General features: G+C 39.7%; 1 protein-coding gene across 2 annotated transcripts in view; it reads left to right on the plus strand.

Annotated features, from left to right (window-relative positions):
* The window catches only part of MANBA (mannosidase beta), a 113,086-nt gene that overhangs the window by 26,090 nt on the left and 73,193 nt on the right, over positions 1–13,803 (plus strand). The gene's annotated exons all lie outside the window — the stretch shown is intronic.

Raw genomic sequence — 13,803 nt, forward strand, 5'->3', positions numbered from 1 at the left:
TATCACTGGGCTATCACCGCACATTTTCTCATTGAAGGCCATGACATACCATGACATACCTTGATAAAAGTTGAAAATAAACTGGAATGCAAACGAAGCATAAAGTTTTATAAGGTAAAGAAAAATGCTTTTTCAGCGGAAGGAACTATTCACAAGAAAGGAGCATTGAATAAAACCTCGGACATCTCATTGATGTCAACAAATCAGTGAAAAGCTGGTCAGATATTTGTTGTTTGCCTGGCACTTTGTTTATTTGGCATGGAAAGGACCTGGAGTACATGTACCCTTGCCTGCACATTGGTTGGGGTGGGGGGGATGGGAGATAGGAACAATTAACCACACTAAACAAGACTGTGTAATAGGCTTGTGGGATGGGAACCCCACAAAGTCAGGGAAACTGATGAAGGAGGATCTTGAATGCTCAGTCCAGTTATGTGCAGACCTAACTGGATGAAATCAGCAAGCAAGAGCATGGTATGTCAGTATAGGAGTTCTGTTATCTTTAAGGCCCTGGTGACTTGAGATTGCTATTCCATTGAGCCAAAAGCTGTTTGGCTTCTGTTTTCTAAAAGCAGAAGACAGTCTTATAGAAGACTGAGGAGTCACTAAACTCTACCTCTGAAACTAGTGATACGTTGTATGTTAATTAATTGAATTTCAATTAAAAAAAAAACAAAAGAAAACCAAAATAAAGGCAGAAGACCAAAACAAATCAGAAACGGTTGGTAATTGAGGTTATTAGGTGCTGCTACACTTTTAAATGTTAAAAGGGCATAACAAGATGCAATTTAAATTGCATGTGTAAATGTGGCTGTTCTTAACTCTCTAGGGCTTCTGAACTATTCAGCGAGGTAACTTGAACTGAGTTTTGCTACTAAATTCAAAGAATGGTTTATTCTTCCACATTCCCATCGATATTTTTTCCTCAGGTATAATAAAATCTCGTGTAAAGAGGGGTCTGATTTTGCAAAGAGTTATTTAATCATTTTGAAGTTTAATCACTGTTTTAGGTGGTTTGCAAAAAGCGCTATGAGTTCTAGAGACCCTGATACCTGAAAATATTTCAGTAACACTGCTCTATTTAATTTAAAATTTTGAATATGAAACTAAACATTTCTTCCTGAATATGAGTCATTAAAGTTCAGTTTATTAGTCACTAGTGACTGTGTGAATTTTATTTGAATTAAATCAATTTAAATGATGTTTAAAATTTAATTTAGATTCAGTATAATCAATTCCCTATATCAACTGAGTTTTTTATATTTTATGACTGTAATATATTTTGTAATGGGGAGTCCTTATAATGGTGGTTTCCAAACTTTTGCATTTTTTAGTATCTTATGGTCATTGGTTTCATTTTGCCCTAAACTCAGCTTCCTCAATGATTTTCACATATTCTTAATGTTTAAGATAATAAAAACAAATTCATATCTGAAAAAAATACTGAGGTCAAAGGAAAACAAGAATTACTCCTGTTATCTCTCTCTTTTTAAAGATTTTATTTATTCATGAGAGACCCACAAAGAGAGAGGCAGAGACACAGGCAGAGGGAGAAGCATGCTTCCTGTGGGGAGCCTGATGTGGGACTCAATCCACAAACTGAACCCCGGGATCACATCCTGAGCCAAAGGCAGACACTCCACCACTGAGCCACCCAGGCATCCCACTCCCATTATCTCCTTTATCTAAGTATTGAGAAATACCAATCCATTGACGTGACTTTCTTTAAAACTTTATTAGAAAATCTTTATTTGAATAATTCCTCTCTTAGCCCTGAAACATTCTAATCAGGTTTTTATTTATTTATCTATTTCTTTAATTTTTAATTTTTTTCTAATCAGGTTTTAAATAGCAGTAGCTGGTCTAGAGCATCCACATTTTCAGTATTTTGAACAGTGTAAGATTGACCTGGTACTGAAAAGGGAAGCTCAGATGCTTTATACTGTGTGTAGGAAACCCAGCAAGTTTCTCCTTTTCTTTTCTCTTGGTGAAGGGATGGAAGAATGATCCCATCTGCTGGGGCAGAGGAGGAGAAAGTCTGCCTGGACTTGGGTTTCCAAGGAGTGTGAAGAAGAAAGATGGGGAGAAGGTAGCTAGTAGGGGTGGATGCCCCAATTCCAAAGATTAGGACATTTATAAGCAAAAATTCTGGCCCAGAATGCAGGCCCTGTGTGGCAGTAGTGGTGGTGGTGGTATGTATGAGAGAGAGAGTCAGAGAAACAGAGACAGAAACAGAGGGAAACATATGTTCATTTATTGATTGTCTTTTCCATGCTAGGTCTTTCATATTTGTAATTTGATGTGAATTGTTCACATTGTGCCCTAAAATTTATTAGGGAAGGATGACCGTCCCTGTCTAGTTTTGTGAGGTTTTCATAAGCTTACATAAACACATTAAGTCCAAATATATACTAAGTATATTCTGATAAAATGCTACATTGTTTAATCTTTTGTTACCACTGTCAGGAAAAAGTAGTGTAGAGAAGTTTTTCAATATGTGAATCCTCTTGAGCTGAAGTGAGCTGTGGGTCTTTGACCCGTGCTTGCACACTTCCACCACCCCAGCGATGCTGCCTTCCCATCCTATCCAAATTTACTTGCTACCTCAGCCCAAAGTGCTCTAGCCTTTGAGTTGGAGGAGTCAGGTTAGTTCTCAGTTAGGCCCTGGCCTGCCCCACAGAAGCCTATATTGAGGGTCATTGCTGCCCTTTGCTTATAGGGAACATAATATTACAGTATAGCAGAGATTTGTCAATCTTGCTTAATACCTTGCTTGATGCATTTTTTTTTTTAAGATTTATTTATTCATGAGAGACACAGAGAAAGAGGCAGAGAGTGAGAAGCAGGCTCCCTGTGGGGCGAGTGCCTGCAGGACTCGATCCCAGGATCTCAGGACCCCAACCTGAGCTGAATGAAGAGGCTCAGCCAATGAGCCACCCAGGTGCCCCATTGATGCATTTTTTTAATGCATTCATTTTGAATTATATTTTCATTGATCTTTGAATTACTTTACGCATAGAATAACAGTATTCATCCTTAAAAATATCTTTATGGGTAGGTAGGTTGCTTGACTAATCTCTCCCGTAATTAGCTGCCTTGTTACCTGAGTAGAATTTTTTCTCTGGAATTTACCAATTTATCTTTGTTTGGGGGAGATTTTGCTTTGTGTCTGTTTCATCTTTGAGGATTTTGTCCTGCTGAGCAAGCAAGGAGATCCTGCTGTTTGGTAAAGAAGGGGAAAACAGCTGTTGTAACTAACTGTGAACCTGCCTTTCTGGCTAATGCAAGCTGTTCGCTCTTTGAAAAGCAGCTGCTGAAGGCTGTCCTATAATTCTAGCAGGAGCACAGGAAAATATCCTCTGTTTGAATTGAAACATTCTGTGGCTTGGTCATTTCAGCCTGTCGTCATTGCTGTTTCTTCACATGCACAGGACTACTTTTTTACTGCAGCTTTTCATCACCTATTAAAGATGCAAGAAGCGAGCAGGCAAAGGAGATACTGTTCGATGCTCAGCAGGGCGAAGCTAATCACGGCAGCTATCTTTGAATAGCTCTTTTCCCCCAAAGAGATGAAGCATCGTTTTCATCTTACATAAGAAACCTACCATCCTTTGCAGATCTTCCCCTGCTGACCTGAATGTTCTTCCATTTCCATGCTAGGTCTTAACCACCCAGATGCCATCCTGTATTCTTAACTGTGACCCTTGGGTATATTTTGTTTCTCTCCATAGATTCAACATCTTGATTTTTTGGATTGGGATGTAATTTGAGTGCCTGTCAAGGTTTACAGACAGTAATTTCAAGAAATATATTTGCATTCTTTGATGCTCCCATGACTGTTGGCATGTGCTTGTGAGATAGTTGAGGTTTCAGAGATGGTATTTTGGGAAATGGAGGAACTGTGGCAACATATAATTATGCATTTAGTAGAGGGTCAGGCGCATTCTCTATGTAGATTTCAACGATCTTTTTCACAGACCCTTTTATTTATTTATTTTTTAAAAGATTTTATTTATTTTATTCATGAAAGACGCAGACAGACAGAGAGTGTCTCTGTGGCAGAGACACAGGCCCAGGGAGAAGGAGGCTCCATGCAAGGAACCCGACGTGGGACTCAGTCCCGGGTCTCCAGGATCATACCCTGGGCTGAAGGCGCTGAGCCACCAGGCTGCCCGCACAGACCCTTTTATTAAGAGGCTAATATTTTGTTACATTCTGTCCTTCCAAATACTTTGTTTCACATTGAATGTATTTGATATTTGGACGTAGGATCCTGAAAGGCAATTGCTTTTATCATTTTATTTTATTTTTTTTCCATTATGGTAAGTGTACTCTTTAATCCCCATCACCTATTTCACCCATCCCCCACCCACCTCCCCTCTGGTAGCCAGCAGTTTGTTTTCTATAGCTAAAGAGTCTGTTTCTTGGTTTGTCTCTCTCTCTCTCTTTTTTTTTTTTTTTAACTTTGCTCATTTTTTTTTTTTAAGATTTTATTTATTTATTCATGAGAGACACACACAGAGAGAAGCAGAGACACAGGCAAAGGGAGAAGCAGGCTCCGTGCAGGGAGCCGGATGTGGGACTGGATCCCAGGTCTCTGGGATCATGCCCTGGGCCAAAAGCAGGCGCTCAACCGCTGAGCCACCCAGGCGTCCGAGCTCATTTGTTTCTTAAATTCCACATATGAGTGAAATTATATGGTATTTGTCTTTCCCTGACTGACCTTTTTCACTTAGCATAATATGCTTTAGCTTCATCCACGTTGTTGCAAATGGCAAGATTTCATTCTTTTTATGGCTGAGTGATACTGCATTGTGTGTATATATATCACCTCTTCTTTATCCATTCAGCTATTCATGGACACTTGGGCTGCTTTCATAGTTTGGCTATTATCAGTTATGTTGCTATAACCATCAAAGGGTTGCATGTATCCCTTTGAATTCATGTTTTTATATTTTTGAGGTAAAAACCCAGTAGTATGTTTCCTGGTTCATAAAAGTATCTTTGTTTTTTGCTTTCTTCAGTGTTTATACACAAATTTCGACGTGTGCCTGCTAGTGTATTTCTCTTTGGGAAGTGAGAGATAAATGCAAGGTGGAGAACCCCAGACTCAGGAAAACTGGGCGCTTGACTTGTCTTTATGCTCAGGAGCTTCTGAGCTAGGTTCTGCAGTTGGGGCCTTGGGAACATCATCTACAAAGTGATGAGGAGATTGCTAAGTTTCTTGTGCTGTTAACATTCCATGTGTCTTTTCCTGTGTTCTTAATTTACGACAGTCATTACAACCTAGTGAGGGTACAAGTATAGAAGAATTCAGTTTTTCTTGAAGCTAGACACAAGACTAAAGACTTGATAATTGCGGCTTAATTATCATCAGTTAAAACAAGGGTTTGGATACTTTGAGAGTTTTTCTGGTAGTTATGGCCGCATTTGAATTAAAGTAACTCAGCCATCTCTTATTTTTCTGCTTCTATGTCTTACTACAATTTTCTTTTCTCTTAGACAACTGAATAAGTACTTTTTTTTTTTTTAAGATTTTATTTTTAAGTAATGTCTACACACAACATGGGGCTTGAACTCATAACTCCAAGGTCAGGAGTCACAGGTACTACCAGCTGAGGCAACCAGGCACCCCAAGCTGTTTTCTTTTCTTTCTTTCTTTCTTTCTTTCTTTCTTTCTTTCTTTCTTTCTTTCTTTCTTTCTTTCTTCTTTCTTTTTTTCTGACCACATGCTGACAAAGAAGTGAATATAAAAGGAGCAAGCTGGCATATTTTAGAAGATTTTAAAGGTTAATGTATTGGCCACAGCTATACAAATTGGAATTGTCTTGAAGATTGTTTGCATGAAGAAGCAGCACACATGATTATGGTTGAATAGCTACCTACTTTTTATACAAATTTCCATCTAAGTCAGATTCATGGTGGTTCGTCGGTTGGTTGGTTTTTAAAGGGACCTCACTGAGGGATCAGTGGTTTAATGCCTGCCTTCGGCCCAGTGTGTGATCCTGGAGTCCTGGAATCGAGTCCCACATCGGGCTCCTTGCATGGAGCCTGCTTCTCCCTCTGCCTGTGTCTCTGCCTCTCTCTCTCTCTCTCTCTCTGTCTCTCATGAATAAATGAATAAAATCTAAAAATAAATAAATAAATAAATAAAGGGAACTCACTAAATCAGTTTTCGAAAAATCTGAAAATTAGTCAGTGGCCAGAACCACATTCTCTGCTATCCCATGGGTTGCCTGCTGGATTGAGGTTCCATATAAACTAGAGACCATGGTCTCTTCTGCAGGGAGCAGGATGTCAGGTAGGGCATCCCTGAATCTCTGGGCCAGGGAAGGGCTCAAGTTGTAGAGACAGCAGGTCAGCCTTGCCTGTCTACCCTGTTTTGATAGAATTCCTGTATTGTTTGGGCCCAGGGTTGATTAGAGTAAGGAAAGGATGTAAAATTTGGTTTAATTGGGAAGGATATCTGGGAGGGGATTTTGAGTCATATAATAGTTTTTCTTCTTAGCTACCTCCATCCCCAGTACTTTGTCCATTTTTGGAATTACTTGCATTCTACTGCAGGAGTGCTGGGAGTAATAGGTACTAGTTATTTTTTTAATCTCCATGTTTTATTTATTTTTATTTGTTTTATTTTTTATTTTATTTTATTATTGGAGTGTAGTTGACACATAATGTTACATTAGTTTCAGGAGATTAAACAAATCTCTGTTATGCTGTCCTCACCACAAGTAAAGCTACCGTCAGGCACCATATCACTCTATTATCATACCATTGACTGTGTTTTCTATGTTGTGCCTTTTCTTCTGTGACTTACTCATTTTATAATAGGAAGCCTGTATCTCCCACTCTCCTTTATCCATTTTGCCTATCCCCCTCCCAAACCTCTGCCCCTCTGGCAACCATCTTTGTTTTCCATATGTATATATCTATTTTTATCTTTTCTTTGTTTTGTTTTTTAGATTGCACATGTAAATGAAGTCACGGTATTTGTTTTCTCTGACTTACTTCATTTAGCATAAAAACTTCTAGATTCAGGGGTGCCTGGGTGGCTCATTTGGTTAGGTGTCCAATTCTCGATTTTGGCTTGGGTCATGATCTTGGGCCTGAACCCTGAAACATGGGGCTCCCTCCTCAGCAAGGAATCTACTTCCCCTTTCTCTCTACCCCTCCCCCAGCTTGTGCACTCCTTTTCTCTCTCTAAAAAAATAATAAATCTTAAAAAACAAAAGCCAAACCTCTAGGTCCGTTCTTTTTTGTGACTGAGTAGTATTCCATTACCACGCATACACATTGTAGCCTCTTTATACATTCATCCATCAGTGGACACTCTTACTTAGGTTGCTTTTTTATCTTGGCTGTTGTAAATAATGCTGCAGTAACCATAGGGATGCATATATCTTTTTCAAATTAGTGTTTTTGTTTTCTTTGGGTAAACCCCAGTAGTGGAATTACTGGATCATACGGTATTTCTATTTTCAACTGTCTGAGGGATTTCCATAAGTTTTCCACAGTGGCTTCACCAATTTACATTCCCATCAACAGTGCATGAGGGTTCCTTTTTTTCTTTTAAAATTTTTTTAAGGGATCCCTGGGTGGCGCAGCGGTTTGGCGCCTGCCTTTGGCCCAGGGCGCGATCCTGGAGACCCGGGATCGAATCCCACGTCGGGCTCCCGGTGCATGGAGCCTGCTTCTCCCTCTGCCTGTGTCTCTGCCTCTCTCTCTCTCTCTCTGTGACTATCATAAATAAATAAAAGTTAAAAAAAAATTTTAAAAAAAATAAATAAAAATTTTTAAAATTAATTAATTTATTTATTTATGATAGTCACAGAGAGAGAGAGAGAGAGAGGCAGAGACACAGGCAGAGGGAGAAGCAGGCTCCATGCACCGGGAGCCCGACGTGGGATTCGATCCCGGGTCTCCAGGATCGCGCCCTGGGCCAAAGGCAGGCGCCAAACCGCTGTGCCACCCAGGGATCCCCGGTTCCTTTTTTTCTACATCCTCACCAACACTTGTTATTTCTTGTCTTTCTGATTCTAGCTATTCTTACTGATGTGAGGTGATATCTCATTGTGGTTTTGGTTTGGATTTCCCTGATAATTAGTGATGTTGAGCATCTTTTCATGTGTCTGTTGACCAGCTGTATGCCTTTTTTGTAAAAATGTTTGTTTAGATCCTCTGCCCATTTTTTAAATTGGATTATTTGTTTTTTTGGTGTTGAGTTGTATATGTTCTTTATATTTTTGATATTAACACCTTATAGGGCATATCATTTATGAATATCTTTCTGCATTCAGTAGGTTACCTTTTTATTTTGTTGATGGTATTCTTTGCTGTGCAAAAGCTTTTTAGTTTGCTATAGTCCTGCTTGTTTATTTTTGCTTTTGTTTCCCTTACGTTAGGAGACATATCTAGAAAAATGTTGCTTGGCATGATGTTGGAAACATTACTCTCTATGTTTTCTTGTAGGAATTTTATAGTTTCATGTCTCACATTTAGGTCTTTAGTCCTTTTTGAGTTAATTTTTGAGTATAGTGTAAGAAAGTGGTCCAGTTTCATTCTTTTGCATGTAACTGTCCAATTTTCCTGGCACCATTTATTGACAAGACTGTCTTTTCCCATTGCATATTCTTGCCTCCTTTGTCATAAATCAATTGACCTATAATCATGGATTTATTTCTGGAGTCCTGATTCTGTTCCATTGATCTATGTGTGTATTTTTGTGCCAGTGTCATATTGTTTTGTAGTATATCTTGAAATCTGGAATCGTGATACTTCCAGCTTTGTTCTTTCTTGAGATTGCTTTGGCTATTTGCTGTAGGAGTGATGGGTATTCCTTAGGAAAAGCTAATTTATCAATCCTAGGAGAGGTATGACAGGAAGCTGTATTCTAGAAATGTTTTTTTGTTGTTGTTGTTGGTTTTTTTTTTTTGGTTGTTGTTTTAAGATTTTATTTATTCATGAGAGAGACAGAGGCAAAGACATAGGCAGAGGAAGAAACAGGCTCCCTGCGGGGAACCCAATTTGGGACCCAATACTGGAACCCTGGGATCATGCCCTGAGCCGAAGGCAGAAGCACAACCCTGAGCCACCCTGGTGCCCCTAGAAATGGATCTTAATTTATAAGAGGGAGCTCTCCTTAATAAAAAAATAGGATTATATGTTTAAAAAGTAAGACGTAAAATGTATTACCAGGTAATACCAGGAAGATTATTGATGATTTAAGACTCTACATGTGCTTTAGGAAACTAAATTGCTTAAATTCTCCATGGCTTCTGAAACAAAGGGTTGTATTCCATTTGGAAGAAGAGGAGAGGGACAAATATGTTGGCATAGTGTCTCTACTGATGATGTGATAGACTTGCATGTGTTCATACTGAGTGTTTGAATTCTGCAGTCTTAGTTTTTTCAGTTAGTAGCACAAAAGGAAGTTAACTGGGTGAGCCTCAGAGGACTGCTGATTTCTTTAGAATTTTCCCTGTCAGAAGTGTTAGAAACTGCCAGTAACCTTTGAGAACTGCATTATTTGTCTTCCTGCCAGAGGCTCTTACAAGCAGCTGATTTTTCACTGAAGAGAGGTGATAGGAAACATCCAAGGGGTTAGCTTGAACTTGGTGGTTATTAGTTGGTAGGAGGTACCTCGAGGGCAGAACTAAAATCTCTAGGTGAAAATTAAAGAAAAGGGGATTTCAAATCAATGTGAGGAAATGACTTTACAATAGGCATTAGTCAAGGCTAGCAAAAAGGGAAGGATATTTTGTGAAGCAGAGGTTCTTTTCATGACAGATACTAGAGAGATTAGAATAGCCTTTTGAGGGAAATATTTTAGAATAGAGATCAGTAAACTTTTTCTGTAGGGATCCCTGTGTGGCGCAGCGGTTTAGCGCCTGCCTTTGGCCCAGGGCGCGATCCTGGAGACCCGGGATCGGATCCCACATCAGGCTCCCGGTGCATGGAGCCTGCTTCTCCCTCTGCCTCTGTCTCTGCCTCTCTCTCTCTCTCACTGTGTGCCTATCATAAATAAATAAAATAAAATAAAAATTAAAAAAAATAAAGAAAAAAAAAATTTTTCTGTAAAGAGTCAGATAGTGAACATTTTAGGCTTTTGGGCTGTATCACCTTTGTTGCAGCTGTTCGACTCAGCCATTGTAGTGCAAAGGCAACCAAAGACAACATGTACACAAGTGAGCATGGTTGCTGTCGTAGCCTGCTTGGCCTGCCATAACAAAATACCATATTCTGGGTGACTTCAACAACAGACATTGATTTCTTATGGTCTGGAAGCTGGGAAGGCTCAGATCAAGGTACTGGCTGATGGGTTTGTAGAGAGGGCTCTCTTTCTGGCTTGCAGACAGCTACCTTTCTTGCTGTGTCCTCACATGATTAGGGTGATGGGGAGGAAGAAAGAAAAACAGCCAGACAGGCAGACAGAAAGAAAGAAAGAGAGAGAAAGATGAAGGAAGGGAAGGAAAGAAAGAGATAGATTTCTTCCTTTTAGAAGACCCAGACCTATCAGATTAAGGCCTCACCTTTATGACCTCATTTAACTTAAATACCTCCTAATGACCTTACCACAGTCATACTGGGGAGTTTGGGCTTCCACATATGAATTTTAGGGTGGGGACACACAATTCAGTCCATAGCAACTGTGTTCCAATAAAGTTTTTTTTTTTTTTTTTTTTTTTTTTTTTAATAAAAACAGGAGGTAGGGGGATCCCTGGGTGGCGCAGCGGTTTGGCGCCTGCCTTTGGCCCAGGGCCCGATCCTGGAGACCCGGGATCGAATCCCACATCAGGCTCCTGGTGCATGGAGCCTGCTTCTCCCTCTGCCTGTGTCTCTGCCTCTCTCTCTCTCTTTCTCTGTGTGACTATCATAAATAAATAAAAATTTAAAAAAAAAATAAAGATTTAAAAAAAACAGGAGGTAGGTCAGATTTGGTCCAAAGACCAGTTGTTTGTCAGCCTATGGTCTAGAGGGAATTAAACACTTACCAGAAAGTAGACTAGGCAATCTGTCAACATACAGTTCCAAAGTTTTATGAATCTGTGCTGCTGTGATTAAAGACTCAGCCAAAAGATATATTTGATGTCTATCTTGACTTGTTATCATTAAAACAAATGCTCCCCTGTGTAATTAAACCCTCTCCCTAATGTAAATATTCTGAGCACCAATAAGACATGGTTTTGGCAGAAATTATTTGGATACAATTGGTATAATTTAGAAGTTAAGGGTTTAGTCTCTAGTTTCAGACTGTCTTGGTTCTTGTCCAAGCTCTGCAACTTACTAACAGTGTGACCTTGGGTAAGTTACCTAACTCCTCTGTGCTTCAGTTTTCTCATCTATACAGTGATGATAATAATAGAATTTACCTTATAGAAATGTTGTGATTCTTATTTTTTATTTTTTTATTTTTATTATTATTATTTTTTAAATGTTGTGATTCTTGAATAAGTTAATAAATGTTGAGAGCATAAAACAGTGCCCAGCTCACAGGAAGTTCTTGGTGTTATCTATTATTATTTCTTTTTTTTTTTTTTTGAGATTTTATTTATTTATTCATGACAGACACAGAGAGAGAGAGAGGGAGAGAGAGAGGCAGAGACACAGGCAAAGGGAGAAGCAGGCTTTATACAGGGAGCCTGATGTGGGACTTGATTCCGGATCCCCAGGATCAGGCCCTGGGCTGAAAGCAGCGCTAAACTGCTGGGCCACCAGGGCTGCCCCTATTATTATTTCTTGAAATAAGAGATAGTAAGGGAAGCAAAGGGACTGTGATAGGGAGCTAAAGGTCACATAGCTATCAAAGATTTAGGGATATTTTAGAAAATAAATACCTTTGGATCAGATTGTAGTGTGTGTTTTTAGGGATATTTTAGAAAATAAATACCTTTGGATCAGATTGTAGTGTGTGTTTCTGTTTAAAAACAATAAAAATGCTGTAAAAGGAACTTGAGAGACTTACTATATACTTGATAGGAGAAAAGTATTTTTAACAATCAAGTGTGGTTGTCTTGATATATGTTACTATATCTTAGGAAAACTGGACTCTATGTGTGGGTAAACTCCAGAATTGGCTGGATCAGAACAGATTAATTCAGGGTTCATTGACTAGTGTTCCTAAAAATGGATCATCTAAGGGGCACCTGGGTGGCTCAGTTGGTTAAGCCATCTGCCTTCAGCTCAGGTCACGATCCCAGAGTCCTGAGATAGAGCCCCATGTCTGATTACCTGCTCAGTGAAGAGTCTGCTTCTCTCTCTGCCCCTCCCTGCGCCCCGCTTGTGTGCTCTCTCTCTCTCTCTCTCTCTCTCTCAGAGAGAGAGTATGGGTGAGAGAGCACAAGTGGGGGTAGCAGCAGAGGGAGAAGCAGACTCCCCACTGAGCAGGGAGCCAGATGCCAGGCTCAATCCCAGAACTGGAGATCATGACCTGAGCTGCAGGCAGCCTCTTAACTGACTGAGCCACACAGGTGCTCCTAAATAAGTAAGACCTTAAAAAGAGAGAGTGGATCATTTTATAAATAAAAACAGTTCTTAAGTCTAGGATTAGTTTTAACTCCCATGTACAACCAATCTATCTATGCCTTTGATTTTTTTTTAAGATTTTATTTATTTATTCATGAGAGACACACACAGAGAGGCAGAGACATAGGCAGAGGGAGAAGTAGGCTCCTCACAGGGAGCCAGATAAGGGACTTGGTCCTGGACCTGGGATCACATCCTGAGCCAAAGGCAGATGCTCAACCGCTGAGCCACCCAGGTGTCCCTGTACTTTTGATTGATGTGAGATGCAGATGTGGTCCTACATTTGTAAGGAATGACAGTTATAAAATCTTTGCTCACTGATCAGTATATACACTTTTCCTTCATTTGCAGCAGAGCCATGTTTTTTAGTCCCCTCCTTATTTGTAGGAGAAGGGTCTCTAAGATATTTCCCAGCTGATAACCTCCTTCTGTCCCTTCTTCACAGAGAAAAATAGAAGCCTCTAAGCAGGAAATTCCTCAGTTTCTTGCCATAGATCATACAAAGCTAAGTGCATCTGCACCAGTCAACCATTCTCCTTTCTGTGGCTGTAAGGAATGAATGAGAACTCTTGTTGGTGGTTCTGACATCTTGCCTACCCAGCCTTTTTGGATACTTCCTCCCTGGTTTCTCCCGTGAAGCCTAAAAAATGTGGATCTGATTTTCCACTCTACTCTTGCCCAAAGCCTGCTTTGACATATCTTACTTTACAACCAAAACGAAACACAGATTCAATTCTGGAGATATTAAACAATATAAGTTTAATGGATGATGGAGGAAGGGGTTGTATTGCATATAATGTAAAACACTACTTCATAACTCCCTTGAAACATTCTACCCCATTCACAAACTCCACTCCCAAAGTGTTATTCCTTGGCAGCTGTCTCCTCTTTCTTTTCTCCCTGTGACCTTCCTCTTCAGCTTGACTCCCTTTTTCTTTTCTTCCTCTCTGTTGCAAGATTTTCCAAGTGGCACCTTCTATCCCTTTTTCACAGACAGAAATTTCATGTCTCTGCTTCTTTTGTTTTTATCCTGCTGTATCATTGTGATGGGCCCTTTGTAATTTTTTTAAAAAATACAGATCTGATTGTGTTATCCTTTTTGGTGAAAAATCTCCAGCAGCTCCTCATTGGTCTAGGACAGAGTTGCCAGACTCCTCATGTGAGCCAGCATGAGCTGAACCCTGCTTACTTCCTCAGTAACACGGATCTCCCTCTCTGACCAGTTTCATTATTGCTCGTTTTTTTTTTTTTTTTAAGATTTTATTTATTTATTCATGAGAG

Source organism: Nyctereutes procyonoides, unplaced genomic scaffold (assembly GCF_905146905.1).
Source record: "Nyctereutes procyonoides isolate TBG_1078 unplaced genomic scaffold, NYPRO_anot_genome, whole genome shotgun sequence".
NCBI lineage: Eukaryota > Metazoa > Chordata > Mammalia > Carnivora > Canidae > Nyctereutes > Nyctereutes procyonoides.